The sequence below is a fragment of the Globicephala melas genome, chromosome 16, assembly GCF_963455315.2.
Source record: "Globicephala melas chromosome 16, mGloMel1.2, whole genome shotgun sequence".
NCBI lineage: Eukaryota > Metazoa > Chordata > Mammalia > Artiodactyla > Delphinidae > Globicephala > Globicephala melas.
In genome coordinates, this window is record NC_083329.1 from 69,156,208 (window position 1) to 69,170,500 (window position 14,293).

Below are 14,293 nucleotides of genomic sequence, written 5' to 3' on the forward strand. Positions count from 1 at the left end.
TTTCTCCACCTCCTTGCCAACACTTACTTGTTGCCTTTTTAATAATAGCCATTCTGACAGGTGTGAGGTGATATCTCATTGTGATTATGATTTGCATTTCCTTGATGATTAGTGATGTTGAGCATCTTTTCATGTGCCTGTCAGCCATCTGTATGTCTTCTTTGGAAAAATGGCCATTCAGATCCTCTGCCCATTTTTTAAAAATTGGGTTGTATGATTTTTTGTATGTTGAGTTATATGAGTTCTTTGTATATTTTGGATATTAACCCATTATTGATATATGATTTGCAAATATCTTCTCCCATCCAGTAGGTAGCCTTTTAGTTTTGTTGATAGCATCTCTCACTGTGCAAAAGCTTTTTAGTTTGAGGCAGTCCCATTTGTTTTTTCTTTGCTTTTGTTTCCCTTGCCTGAGGAGACATATCCAAAAAAATATCACTAAGACCGATGTCAAAGAGCTTACTGGTTATGTTTTCTTCTAGAAGTTTTATGGTTTCAGGTCTTCATTTAAGTCTTTAATCCATTTTGAATTTATTTTTGTGCATGGTGTGAGAGAGTAATCCAGTTTAATTCTTTTGCATGTAGTTTTCCAGTTTTCCCAACACCCTTTATTGAAGAGGCTGTTTTTCCCCCATTGCATATTCTTGCTTCCTTTATGATAGATTAATTGCCCATATAAGTGTGGGTTCATTTCTGGGCTCTCTATTCTGTTCCATTGATCTATGTGTCTTTGTACAAGTACCATACTGTTTTGATTACTGCAGCTTTGTAGTACAGTTTGAAATCAGGGAGCATGATACTTCCAGCTTTGTTCTTCTTTCCCAAGATTGTTTTAACTATTCAGGATCTTTTGTTTTTCCATACAAATTTTAGAATTATTTGTTCTAGTTCTGTGAAAAATGCCATTGGTATTTTGATAGGGATTGCACTGAATCTGTAGATAGCCTTACATCATATGCTCATTATGGCAATAGTAATTATTCCAATCCATGAACACAGTATGGGTTGTGAATGATTTTAAGACAGTCATGGCTACAGTATAACAATATTTCTATTCAAGCATTCTTTAGCACCATGCAGCTGTGGGAAAACTTAATTGACCTGACCATGTTTTCTTATATAGTTACTAAGGCAGGTCTTTCATGTTCCAATAAACATGTGACTCCAGACTAGCACTGTCCAAGAGAGATATAATGGGAGTCACATATGGAATTTAAACTTTTCTAGTAGCCACATTTTTCAAAAGGTAAAAAAAAAAAGGGAATGTATTGTATTTAACATGATATATCCAAAATATTAACATTTCAACATGTAATCAACATAAAAAAATTAAATATTTACTTTTTTTTTTTGCACTAAGCCTTCAAAATTTGGTGAGTATTATTCACTTACAGCACATCTCAGTTTGGACTAGCCACATGTCAAGAGCTCAGTAGCCACATGTGACTAGTGACTGCCACATCTAAACTGTCTAGCACAGATCTAAACTGTCACCAGTTTGACATAATGATTTTCCTTTAACCTATTATTTTTTGAAAACTGTACCTTAACCTTATTGCAAGAACTGCTGACAGTGTTTCATCTAACCTATCACAGAACATCATACATATCTTCAGGTGAAGCAAAAATAAATTTTACAGAACAATGAAAATTTGGTGGCACTCCTATTAAAGAGTCATAGTATTTCAGTGTGTCCTGACATACCTATTAGGAACCACTGGTATAGTGAGGGAAGGAGGGGTTGAGGAGGAAACAAAATGTTTCTAAAAAAAGATTCAACCCAAAATTATCAGAATGTCTCTTTGATGTCTTCAATAATAAATTGTCAACCTAAAGCACTTTGGAGCATCTGGTTCAGCCTCCTTCATTTAATAGAAATAGAGACCCAGAAAAGTTAGTGTCTGGTTCAAGGTCAGCAAGAAGCTAGTGCCAGGACTTAATGTCTAATAGAACATTGAGGGTTTAATTTAGATCAGGAGAGTTAAAGGATCAGGAAACTATATAAATGTATAATATATGTGATGTGTGTATAATTATACACATTTTAGGCTTATTTTAAAAGTATGAAGGCAGAGTGCAGGGTGATTTAAATAACCTTCATCCGAAACTGTTTTATATTTTCATCACCAAGATGTTTTAAGACTATTCATTGTTATTATGTTTTCTGTGTAAATAATATTTGCTTTAGAGTTTAGAAATGCCCCTATGTTGAAAAAAAAAAAAAAAAAAACTAAATTAACTATGGACATAGGGCTTGAAGGAAAGTGCTTTTTGCCTTCTGGTAGAATAATTCACATTTTTGAACAACAGCCAAAACACTTAAAGAACATGCATTTTCATTCTGCATTTAATGTAACAAACAACAACAGAAAACATAATTTAGACACACTTCCCCTTATTAATTTGCTTTTCTGAAGTCAGTTGTAAATATGTTGATTCCCCTCTCTCCCTTTGTTTTTCTCCTGGGATGGTGCCTAACCACAGTGAGGCCGTAATTGGAGAACATAGAAGGATTGATTTGAAAATGTCACGAATGTTGTTAATATACTCCCATTGACATAAAAGTTTCATTAATTCATTCTGCAGGCAATCAAGTTCACCATATTGTAGAGAATGGAACTAAATGGCTGAAAAGACAGATAAAAGGCATTTTTGATTATTTTAATTTTAAAGTAAAATAGCAAAAAATGTAAATCTCAGGGTTAGAGTTGCCAAAATGCATTAGGCCTTTATGTATACAACATTTCAGCTAAACAGTTCTGGAAAAAAGTCCTTTGACCACTAGTTATCTCAATTCACTGCTAAATCTTCAGTTATAATTTAATCTATGCAGATTTCAATGACTTTGTTTTAGCGATCTAAATTTTTTTAAAAAAGGAAATAAACTGCATATTCCTTAAATCACCCAGTCAAGGTCAAGTTTATAACTGATATTAAATTGACTTGATTTTCACAGTTGCTTTCAATTAGATCAAAATGGCTCTTTTGGGAATGTACAAAAAACAGAAAATTATAAAATTCTTTTTAAAGTGGATGAAAAGGTACCCACAACTTCATTAGCTGTATTTTTCCATTACATACTATTTATTAGAATAGTGTGTCAATAGCCTTGATCATACATGATCTAGAAGTCAAACTTATACTGAGAAATTTTTTACTTTGCCATACAATTCCCCCATTAAGATTTCATTTGTCAACTGAGAAAAATGTGAGTGCCTCTATGACATACCATGTAGTTAAACTCTGCATGAAATTTATAGTCCGGCTAATGAAGTCACTACAGAATTATGGAAGCTCTTTGTCACAAACTACTTAAAATATAAGATGAAGTTCAAAGATCTTTACATAGCTTGGAATTACTTATTAGAATGTGCTACTTTTATTCTCAGTATCTCAGACAATCAATTACAACTTATCTAGTAACTGTAGTGAATAGTTAATGCTCATATGCCTTGAGTAAGTGGGTTGTTTTTTTGAGGAAATCAAGGAAAGGAGGCTACATTTTACTTCTGGACGGTTTAGAGCCTGGCTTAGCTGAGAGAACGGAAATATGGAAGAGACTAGAGTGGGGTTCAGAGATGCACTGAAAGAGGAACCTGAAGCCAGAAATGAGGATAGAATTGGAGCCCTGGGGAAGGCGCATAAATCTGGAGAGGCCTGTGGTTGGAGGGGCTCTAGCTGACTTCAGAGGAATGCGGAGATCTAATGAGAACCCCTGCCCACTTAAAGACTGATTCAGAAGTCTGCATGTGGGTGTGGCTGAAAAGAGAAGGCCTTTCATTCTCAGCTACGAAGAAAGTTTCTCTGAACCTTACATTCCTAAAACTATAGTGCATTCAAATTTTACCCAAGCAGTGCTCACCATATCATAGGTACCTATTAAATAAAATTCAAAAACCAGTTGAGCAAAGCTAAGGGAGTTTGGCACAATTCTAGAGATGAGTCTATGCTCACGTGTAGGCCCACACAAGAACAGTTAAACAGTAACTAAGCAAGAATGGGGCAGTCAAAATCAGTAAAACAAGGATCTTCACTGAGACAAATCAGATCTGCACATAGTGACTTGGCATGCTTTTCCTAACCGATTTATGCTGGGAGGTAATTTTTCTTTCAGCCAACACAGGTATTCGTACATATTCCAGTACACTGTACATTCAAAAGAAAACTAAATCTGGCTTAAATCAGTAGTAATACACTAATTACTGAAGAAGTTAGATTCTTTTCTCAAGATACCTAAGAACAATTTCCGAATAAACCAACCACAAAATCTACCACTGCTTTGGTGGTAACTGGCTTTTGAAAATGGCATTTTTACTGGACTGGATGTCACTAAGGACATCCTTCCTCCTTTAAAAACAAATTAGAATGATAGCATATTCCTATTTAATCAGCAAGTTATCATTCAATACCTTCTCTATGAATCATCTAGAGGTAATGGGGAGTATTATCTACATGGGAAGACAAGACAAACATATTAATTTAATACATATTTTCTTAATATATATGCAAACCCTACATGGCTGTCCTCCCATGGGAAGATGCTGTTATTGTCATATACAAACTTTTGAGGTCTAACTCAGCATAGGCTTAGCCCCAAATAGTAAATCCACCTCACTAAGCATTAGCAAACAATGTAGATTTACTGAAACTTTTGTGAGCACACAGGAAAGAGGGTTTTAACTGTATACCACATAGAATACAACCTCAAGGAGCTCCTTTTTGAACCTTTTTAAAATTTTCTCCCATAGCTTTTTTTAGGTACCAGTTACTGAGCCTCCATTTCCCATCAGAACCCATTCCCCAAATCTCCATTATTGTCCCAAACAATTCAGCTCTAATCCTAAAGTGGTGTGCACTCCAAGACAAAGCAAAAGCTGGTAAAATTAACCAGGCCAAAGCTCGGTGGAAGTCAGCTAAGCAACTATATCTCAACATGCCCCTTGGGGTGAGGATGTCATCCCCAACCCACATGGCTTATCTAATTATTCACCTAACAGAAACAAACATTGCTGGCTTAGGGGATGGGGAGAGAAATTCTCTGCTAAGGAAAAAAAAAAAGAATTTTCTCCATGTCTTTGCTTTTACAATATGCAAGTCACCATAGCAAGTGCCGTGGAACATATAAACTTGTATAAGACATAGTATGTGGGAGATTTACTAATGATCCATTTATGATCCTCTCTGTGACAGGAAAGCAGGGAGTTCCTGTATATAGGGAATTTCCTACAGAATGTTGTTGTAAGTTACTCAGCTTTGGGAAGGAATATGGAAAAATCAAGGTAAATATGTTTTGGTTTGGAATGTACTGATTTGACATTAGTGAATCAAATAGATTTTTGTGTTGGTCAATGAGACCTGGCCATAAAAATGTCCCAAATTACTAGTATTTGCATTCCTAGACAATGTTAAGCAGTTGATCCAACAACCTAGGTCCAATAACCAATAGGCTAAGTAGGCAGAGTCTATGTTCTGATGAATAGGAGCAGGAAGGCCTAAAAAAGAAAACTGAAGCAGCTACTTGCCTTGTAATATAAGGAATCATGTTATGGAAGTCTTACTACTTTGGGTTGAGGGCTTCTAGTCTGTGGCCAATGGGACACCACTGTTAGTTCATGAAGAGGGAAGTGAAGTGATATAACTGGTTTTTGTGAAGACTACTTTGAAAACTCTCTACAAACTCTCTCTCTAGCTTAGAAGTAGCAGAGAAAGAAGGCAGGGAGGCCAAGTATGAGGGTCTAGATAGGTAGTGTGAGAGAAAGGAATGGATACACAAATGCTGAGAATTGCTTTGAAAATGTTTCCTAAAAATTGCTGACTGATCAGAATTAGAGGAAGAAGTGAAAAAGGGAAGAGTCAAATACAACTCTGATTTGGATCTCACGTTACTGAGGTAACAGTAATGGCATTTATAGAAATGGGGAACTTGAGATGAGAGGCCAATCTGAGGTTGGGATTAGTCAAAATTAGTCAGTCAAGAAATATTTACTACATGCCAATCACTGGACAAGGTGCCAGGGACACAGGAACAAGCAGAGCTGACATGATCTTTGAACTCACAGAGCTCACAGATGGGGAAAGACCAACATTACATAAATGATTAATATAGTTTATATGTAACATAATAGGGGTAATAAATTCTGTAGAAAGAATAACCTACATTTTGTGTGGTAGTTTCAGATTTAGAAATGTTCAAGCCACTTTTTATTTTTGAATGACTACAGAGAGGAGAAAAAGGAGCAAGCAGCAGTCAGCGCTCAGAAATCAGCCTGTATTCATAGCAGCATTATTCACAATAGCCAAAAAGTGGGAGCAACACAGGTGTCTATCAACTAATGAGTATGTAAATAAAATGTAGGACATCCATACAATGGAATATTATTCAATTATAAAAAGGTATGAGGTTCTTAGTCATGTTATAACATGGATGAACTTTGAAAAATTATGCTAAGTGAAAGAAGTCAGTCACAAAGCATCACAGATTGTATAATTCCATTTATATGAAATGTCCAGGATAGACAAATCCATCAGGACAGAAAGCCGATTTTTGGTTGCCTAGGGCTGGGGCTTGGGAAGATTGAGGAGTGACAGCCAAAAGATACAGGATTTCTTGTCGGGTGATGAAAATGTACTAAAATTGCTTATGGAGATGGGTGCAGAACTCTGAATAGACTCAAAACCATTTAATTTTATACTTCAAATGGATGAATTGTATGGTATGTAGATTATATCACAATAGAACTGTTTTTTTAATCACCTTGTATGGTAGAATAAAGAGGTCAGCAATAGGAAAGAAAATGTTTATTAAAAACCCAGGAGTTCATTTTGAGTTCAGTTATATGTAAAGTGGTTAAAAATAGGTACAGTTCAGGAACAGTCATTATTTTCTACACTAGCCATGATTTATGATTTTCTACAATTATCTAAATATTGAGGTTTAAATGTCAGATGGGCAAAGACAAGCTCTGACCTAAAACTATATAACAACTTTGGATGCTAGAGAACAGAGCATATCACATTTGGTCATACTTAGGACATTTGCTTAGTCACTGAGTTATCTAACCAAACTTATTAATTTAGCTAAGCTGTAAATTCAGATTCCCTATAACCATTTTACAACACGGTTTCTGAAAAACAAAAATTTTTAGTCCCAATTGTCGTGCTTCATAACTTTCCTTTAACTGAAACTGATTTCCTTCTCAAAGGGAAACCAGTTTTTTGTGTTTTTTTCATATTTTTCTTTCTCAAAGAGATATTTAAATTTCTTTTTTCTGCCAGGTCTAAGAGCCTAAGTGGGGATCTGATCTAGTCTGGGTGGTCATGGAATGCTTCCATAAGGAAGTGAAATTTAAATTGTGATCTGTAGGAGTTTGATAGGCAGAGAAAAAAGAAGGAAAAAATGTCCATCAGAGAGAAAAGCATGTGATTGGATCCTGGAACAGAAGAGATCCTGGTACATGCTGAAAGTTGTGGATATATTAGAGGTAAGGAACTAACCAAATAGCATTGTCTGGTGGTTGGTTTTAGATACTGGATTAGAGATCAGGATTAAAGAAGAATCTTGAGATGTCATCAAAACAGAAGTAACCACTGAGAAGAAAGAGAGCAGGAAGTAAGAACTGCGACTGGAGAAATGCCCACAACTACAGAGAAAGCTGGGAAGAGGAGCCGCTGTGTGAACAATTGGACAGGTAGGAGGGAAATCAGGGAAGAGCAAAGGTACAGGAATGAAAAAGAGGAGACAGTTTCAAGATGGGCACAGTGATCAGTTGTGTCAGATGCTAGCGATATTATTGAAGGGGAATGAAGATCAGAAAAGGCCTGGAATTTGTCAATATAAGTTCAAGAGACTTTAAATTTTTAAATAATTGTCTAACTCTCCCTCCCCACATTAAGAAATGGGTAGAATCGCTGAGAATCAAAAACCCAACACTACATCTCACTACAGGACCAAGAGGATCAAATCATAATGAACCTGACATGCTTCCCCCTACAAAGTGAGTTTTTGTAGTGATGTGTGTTCTAGCTGATACTAATGCAGGGGAAATAAATAAAAAGAGTGTATCTTTTGCAGACATATCCCCCAAAAGCTCAAAGAGTTATTTTGGAGGACAAAATTAGGTTTACCTTGAGAATTTTTTTTAGACTCCAATGAAAACAAAGACTAAATTAGAATCCAGGGGTTGATTTTACCATTTGTTATTTCTTACAATGGGATTTAGCACAGAAAGTCATTTAACGCTGAACAGAAACAGTTGAGTTACTTGTCAATTTTCAATGGCTTTTTTTTTCTGTGTTCATTTATTTATCCTTGCATCAACAATTACTTGAGCCTTACCATATGTAAAGTGAAAGGCTTCACTTCCCTTTGGAAACAGACCTCCGTATTGAGTACAGTATTTCCAGAAACACAAAGAGTCTTCTGATTCAGAGGAAGTGACACGATGGTCTATATTTCAACAGTTCTTTTACAGTGAACTAACAAGACTTTGTGGGATGACACCATGAAATTGGGCTTTAAACCCATGTGGGGGCTGAGGAGCAGCAGGATAACCGTGAGGCCCCTTCGGGTGTTGGATTCGTTTCCTGTCACTACAAATTACCACAAACTTCTTGTCATGAAAGGACACGAATTTATTCTCTCACAGTTCTGGAGACTACGAGTCCAAAATCATTTCACTGAGCTAAACTCAGAGTGTGGGCAGGGATGGCTCCTTCTGGAGGCTCTGGGGGAAAATCTACTTCCTTGCCTTTTCCAGCTTCTGGAGGATGCCTGCACGCCTCGGCTCATGACTTCTTCCCCTCGTCACTACAGTCTCTTGCTTTCATTATTACTTCTCCTACTTCCTCCTTTGACCTTCTTGGCTCCCGCATACAAGGACCCTTGTGATTACATTTAGGGCCCATCCAGATCATGCAAGATAATCTCCTCATCTCAATGTCCTTAACCCAGTCATATTTGTAAGTCTCTTTCACCACACAGTATACACAGGTTCTGAGAGTTAGTTGCAGGTGGCTTTGTGGGGCCATTATTCATCCTACCATGGGTGTATTTCCAGTCCCAGATTTCCCTCCTCTGAGAATTACCTCTTCATCCACAACAGGGATGGAACCCTGCAGCCGTGTACTATACCTCTTGGCCAGAGCTATTTGAACTATGAATGAACACTCTCTCCAGTGGATTTATAATTAGGAGACAGAGGCCAGCAAGACCCTGCTGGAGTTACCCAACTCAGCTGCAGAGAGACCCGAAGCCCAGGTAGGATTTTAGCTTTGTCTCAGGGTGACTTTTGAATGCATGTGCTAATTTAACAAGTTGCCTACTATTAAGCTGTAAACAGTGAAAGGATGGAAGCCAATTTAATCTGCATTTCAATCTCAAACCTTATTTATCTTGTTTATAAACTTTGAAGACATTTAGAAAATTTTGCCAACCATTAAAACTTGTCAGTCATTTCTTTCCTTCACTCACAATGTCACAAATGATTATAAAGAGAACCCAGTGGGGAAATTCAAAGTCAAGATTAATGCCCCACTTATATGTATAAGTAAACTCAGTGGTTCATTTATCAGCTCCCACTAAGTTGCATTAACTGTCTTTCCAGATTATAAATCATTCTTATTAAACCAAAGGCATTTCAGTGGAAAGTTGGGCACTCTAGCCAGGGAGATAACTCACCCTAAATGCTCTTAAGGCAGAGGGGTCTGGATCACCTTCACCCTAAAATCAAAGGTAAGATTCCTTATTATCAGTCATGCATTGTTTCTCCTTCACCAAAAATATTTTATTTCACGCTGATGAAATCACTATAATGAAAATTACCAATTTACTTATTTAAAATTCTTCTTAAATGCATTTCTGTCCCTTACCATACTTAGCTCTCTCTTTTTTTTAAAGGCCAAGAGTTTCTTGGCTCACTGAGGCCCTCGTGATGTGTGGCACAAGACAACAAAAGGTGCTCTGCTTTCTGTAAAGATCTTAACTGCAATGGCTGAGCCCTGGAACCACATTCTAAAGTATCCATTGTTCTTTGTAGGCATTTGCTGTGCCCCATCATGTCAGATAACCACAGCTAACATTCTGTAGGCAAACATGGCCCCATTCATTACATCAAGCAGTGAATAATTCATATAGCAACTTTTACCCTGGGCAAAATACACTGACATCAGGAGCATTAAACTGGAGTCATTCAAGGAACAAAATGGTTATTCATGCTTTCAATGTGAACTATTAAATCTTGCCAGTTAAGTTAAAGAATGAATTAATTCATTGGGCATATCACACAAGTCCATAAGAACACAGTTGCACAAGCAAGTTTCTTACTTGGAGTATTCCTACCTGAGAACAGAAATGCCGGTCATTGTGTCAAGCAAGTCTATACTGGTCAGCGGAGGGGAGTGGTGTGGGGGAACTACTGCTTCCTTTGAACTCCCCTTAGAAGAAAATGGTTCCCATTCATCATTTTTGTTTCATCTTGTTCCTACCCTCATCCCCTTACTATTTTGCCACCCACCGTAGCCAAGAGAATGGTTCAAGGGCTGCTGGCTTCTCTCATCAACTAACTTGTGCCTAGTTGGCATTTGTTGGCTATTGCTGACTATGTGTCCACAGTCTACTTTTTAAAAGAAGGATGAGGGGAATTCCCTGGCAGTCCAGTGGTTAGGACTCCTCGCTTCCATTGCAGGGGGCACGGGTTCGATCCCTGGTAGGGGAAGTAAGATCCTGCAAGCTGCATGGCCCCAAAAAATTTTTTAATTAAAAAAATAAAATAAAAGAGGGTTGAGAATGGTGGCTACTCAGGCCTTTTAGAATTAATTTTCCAAAGTCAAAGGCACAGTACATTTGATGATTCCTGAAATGGTGCTCCCCTTTGGCCTCCAGTCTCAGCTCTGGCTCCCGATAAGAATGGTCTCCCACAGACACCTGACTTAGCCAAAATTCCTCAGTCGGCCTCTGAGGAGAGTAAATTTTTCTCCAAGAAAAGGAAGGTTTCCAAACTGCGTGTGCGCACACAGATGGGTTTTCCAACCAACTTCCTCCTAGCAGCTAACCCACCCTTTCTCTCCAGAGACTCTTGGCACCTGCAGTCAAACCCTTTATTGTGAAACTCAGATTATTGTGTTTAAGGTTTCCAATCAGACTGAAGAAATCTGGAAAAAGAGTAAAGAGAGTGGCAACCAAATACACATAAGAAGGAAATAAATCCCAAGAAAACTCCAGGCTGAAGTATCAAAACTGCCATTATTGAGGTGTTCTATAGCATCATGATATTCCTGTTCCTATAACTTCTTCTCCCCAAGTTGCAGGTCTCAGGTGACCAGTAAACCATTGTGAGCTGATATTAGACTTTTAGCATTCATTATAGAGAGGAATTGAGGATATGAAAGATGCAGAGGTGGGGAGAGAGAGGACCAACACTGTATATGTCAGCTCATTGAATCCCACCTCTGAGTCTGCATTATTAACATCTGCATTTTGTAAATCGGGTCCAGAGGGGTTAAAGGACATATTCAGCTAATAAGTAGTTGAACTGCAATTTGATCCCTAGGACTTCAAAGTCTGTGCTCTTTCAGCTACCCTACAGTGCTGCAAGATTATGATGTAATCTTTCTCTCTAGGGAAAAATAAAATGCTAAGTAAAATATTTAAGTATTCAAAGCATACACCAAACCTGCCTTTCTCAGCATAACTCTCGCTCTTTTCTTGCATAAACCTTCTCTAGCCAATCAGGTCTCTCAGCATGCCTTGAAACTGCTAGATGTAATTCAAAAGAATTTACAATCTAGTTAAGGAAAATGAATAAAGGAATGCATGACTAAAATTTTTTCAGAAAGTGCTGATTTTCACCGTGAACCAAACAGTTTTTTTAATCACTGTAAATGTCAGTCTTTCAGTCTTCTAAGACAGAATCAGCATGGAGTCATTTGTTCTTGGTGTTTTTTTTGTTTTTGTTTTTTTTTAATTGAAGTACAGTTGATTTAGAATATCGTGTTACTTTCAGGTGTACAGCATAGTGATTCAGTCATTTTTTTTTCTGATTATATTCCATTATAGGTTATTATAAGATATCAAATAATTCCCTGTGCTATACAGTAAATCCTTGGTGCTTATCTATTTTATGTATAGTAGTTTGTATCTGTTTATCCCATACTCCTAATATGTCCCTTTCCCCCTCCCTCTCACCTTTTGTAACCATAAGTTTGTCTGCAAGTCTTTTTCTGTTTTGTATATAGATTCATTTGTATTATTTTTTAGATTCCACATATAAGTGATTTCATATAGTATTTGTCTTTCTCTGTTTGACTTACTTCACTTAGTATAATATTCTCTAGGTCCATCTATGTTGCTGCAAATGGCAGTATTTCATTCTTTTTTATAGCTAAGTAATATTCCTGTGTGTGTGTGTGTGTGTGTGTGTGTGTGTGTGTGTGTGACGTCTTCTTAAGCCAATCGTCTGTTGATGGGCATTTGGGTTGTTTCCGTGTCTTGGCTCTTGTAAATAGTGCTGCTGTGAACATTGAAGTGCATGTACCTTTTTGAATTAGAGTTTTCTTTTTTTCTGGATATATACCCAGGAGTGGGATTGCAGGATCATATGATAGCTCTATTCTTAGTTTTTTAAGAAACCTCCATACTGTTCTCCATAGTGGCTACACCAATTTAGATTCCCACCAACAGTGTAGGAGGTTCCCTTTTCTCCACACCCTCTACAGCATTTATTATCTGTAGACTTTTTGATGATGGCCATTCTGACAGTGTGAGACGATCATTGTGGTTTTGATTTACATTTCTCTAATAATCAGCGATGTTGAGCATCTTTTTGTTTGCCTGTTGGCCATCTGTATGTCTTCTTTGGAAAAATGCCCATTAGGTTTTCTGCCCATTTTTTAATTGGGTTGTTTTTTCAATATTAAATTGTACGAGCTGTTTGTATGTTTTGGATATTAACCCCTTGTTGGTTCCATCATTTGCAGATATTTTCTCCCATTTCTGTAGGTTGTCATTTCATTTTGTTGATGGTATTCTTTGCTCTGCAAAAGCTTTTAAGTTTGATTAGGTACCATATGTCTATTTTTGTGGGGTTTTTTGTTTGTTGTTTTTTTTTTTTTTTGCCTTGCAAAGTTTATTTCTTCACACTTTTCAGTTTCCACTCTTCTCTCTGGCTCTTCCACCCTTTATCTAGTTCTGGAACAAGAGAAAAGGGGAAATAAGACAATCCATTTATTTCATTTTAGGTGGATAAATGATTTCAATGTAAACTTAACCTTGTCCACTATAATAAGGTAGCAGAGTCCAGGGACAAAAGAATAGGTATAAAGACATTGGGAGAATCGACAAAATTTGATTATTGGCTCTGAAGTAGATAATTGTATTTATCAATGTTAAATACCTGATTTTGATAACTGTATTGTACATATATAAAAGAATGTAACCTGGAGTATTTAAGGGTAAAAGGGCATGATGTCTCCAACTTACTCTCAAATGGTTCAGAAAGAAGAATATGAGAGAAAGAGTGAGAGAGAAAGAACAATAAAGCAAATGGGGGAAAATGGATGAATCTGGGGAAAGATTATATGGAAATTCCTTGTGTACCATTTTTACAACTTTTCTGTAGGTTTCAAGGAACCTCAAAGTAAAAAGTTAGAAATAAAAATGTTCATGGAGTTAGTTTCAGTATCTCTTGGGGAAAAAAACAGCTAATCATTACGGCAAGAAACAACTTTAGAGATCTCCCAGGCAAACCCTTCAATTCAAAGATGGGGAAATTGAGGCCGAGAGGTACAGGGTAACTACCTGTATGAGCAGCTATAAGAGGCAGGGCACACAGGCATGCAGCACCAAGCCCACAGTCTCCTACTTGAATCCTTCAACCAGGCTATCCCTTTTCTCTCATAGTTTTTCTTGACTACTTATATCCCATCTTACTACCTTCTCTGCCTCTCTCAACTTCCCTCAGATCATTTTTATACATCTCCAAAAGTGTATTCCATGCATAGCACAATAATTCTGCAGGATTTTAATAGACATTATATAAAGAAGTCTACATGTAAATAATAGCTTTAAGAAATATGGGGTCAAACAAGGTAAAAGAGACTTCCCAAGGCCTTTACAACACTAATGTGCACATAGTGGGATAACAGTGGATATAATATGCAGCATTTTTCAAACATATTTGGACAGGGAAGACTTTTGTTTTGCAGAGTCTTTGGGGCTACCCATTCCAATACATTTTTGGAAGAGCTTATATAGAGCAGCAAATGCATCATGACTAAATGCTAAATGACAGATGCAAAG

The 14,293-nt window shown here is 37.1% G+C and overlaps 1 long non-coding RNA gene across 2 annotated transcripts in view; it reads left to right on the plus strand.

Moving 5' to 3' along the window:
• Window positions 1-9,250, plus strand: part of LOC115847936 (uncharacterized) — a 297,650-nt gene extending 288,400 nt beyond the window's left edge. For both annotated transcript variants that reach the window (XR_009559265.1, XR_009559266.1), the window contains 2 exons: window positions 7,525-7,688; window positions 9,102-9,250. This is a non-coding gene — a long non-coding RNA (uncharacterized lncRNA). The remainder of the gene's footprint in view (window positions 1-7,524; window positions 7,689-9,101) is intronic.
• The last annotated feature ends 5,043 nt before the right edge of the window (window positions 9,251-14,293 follow it).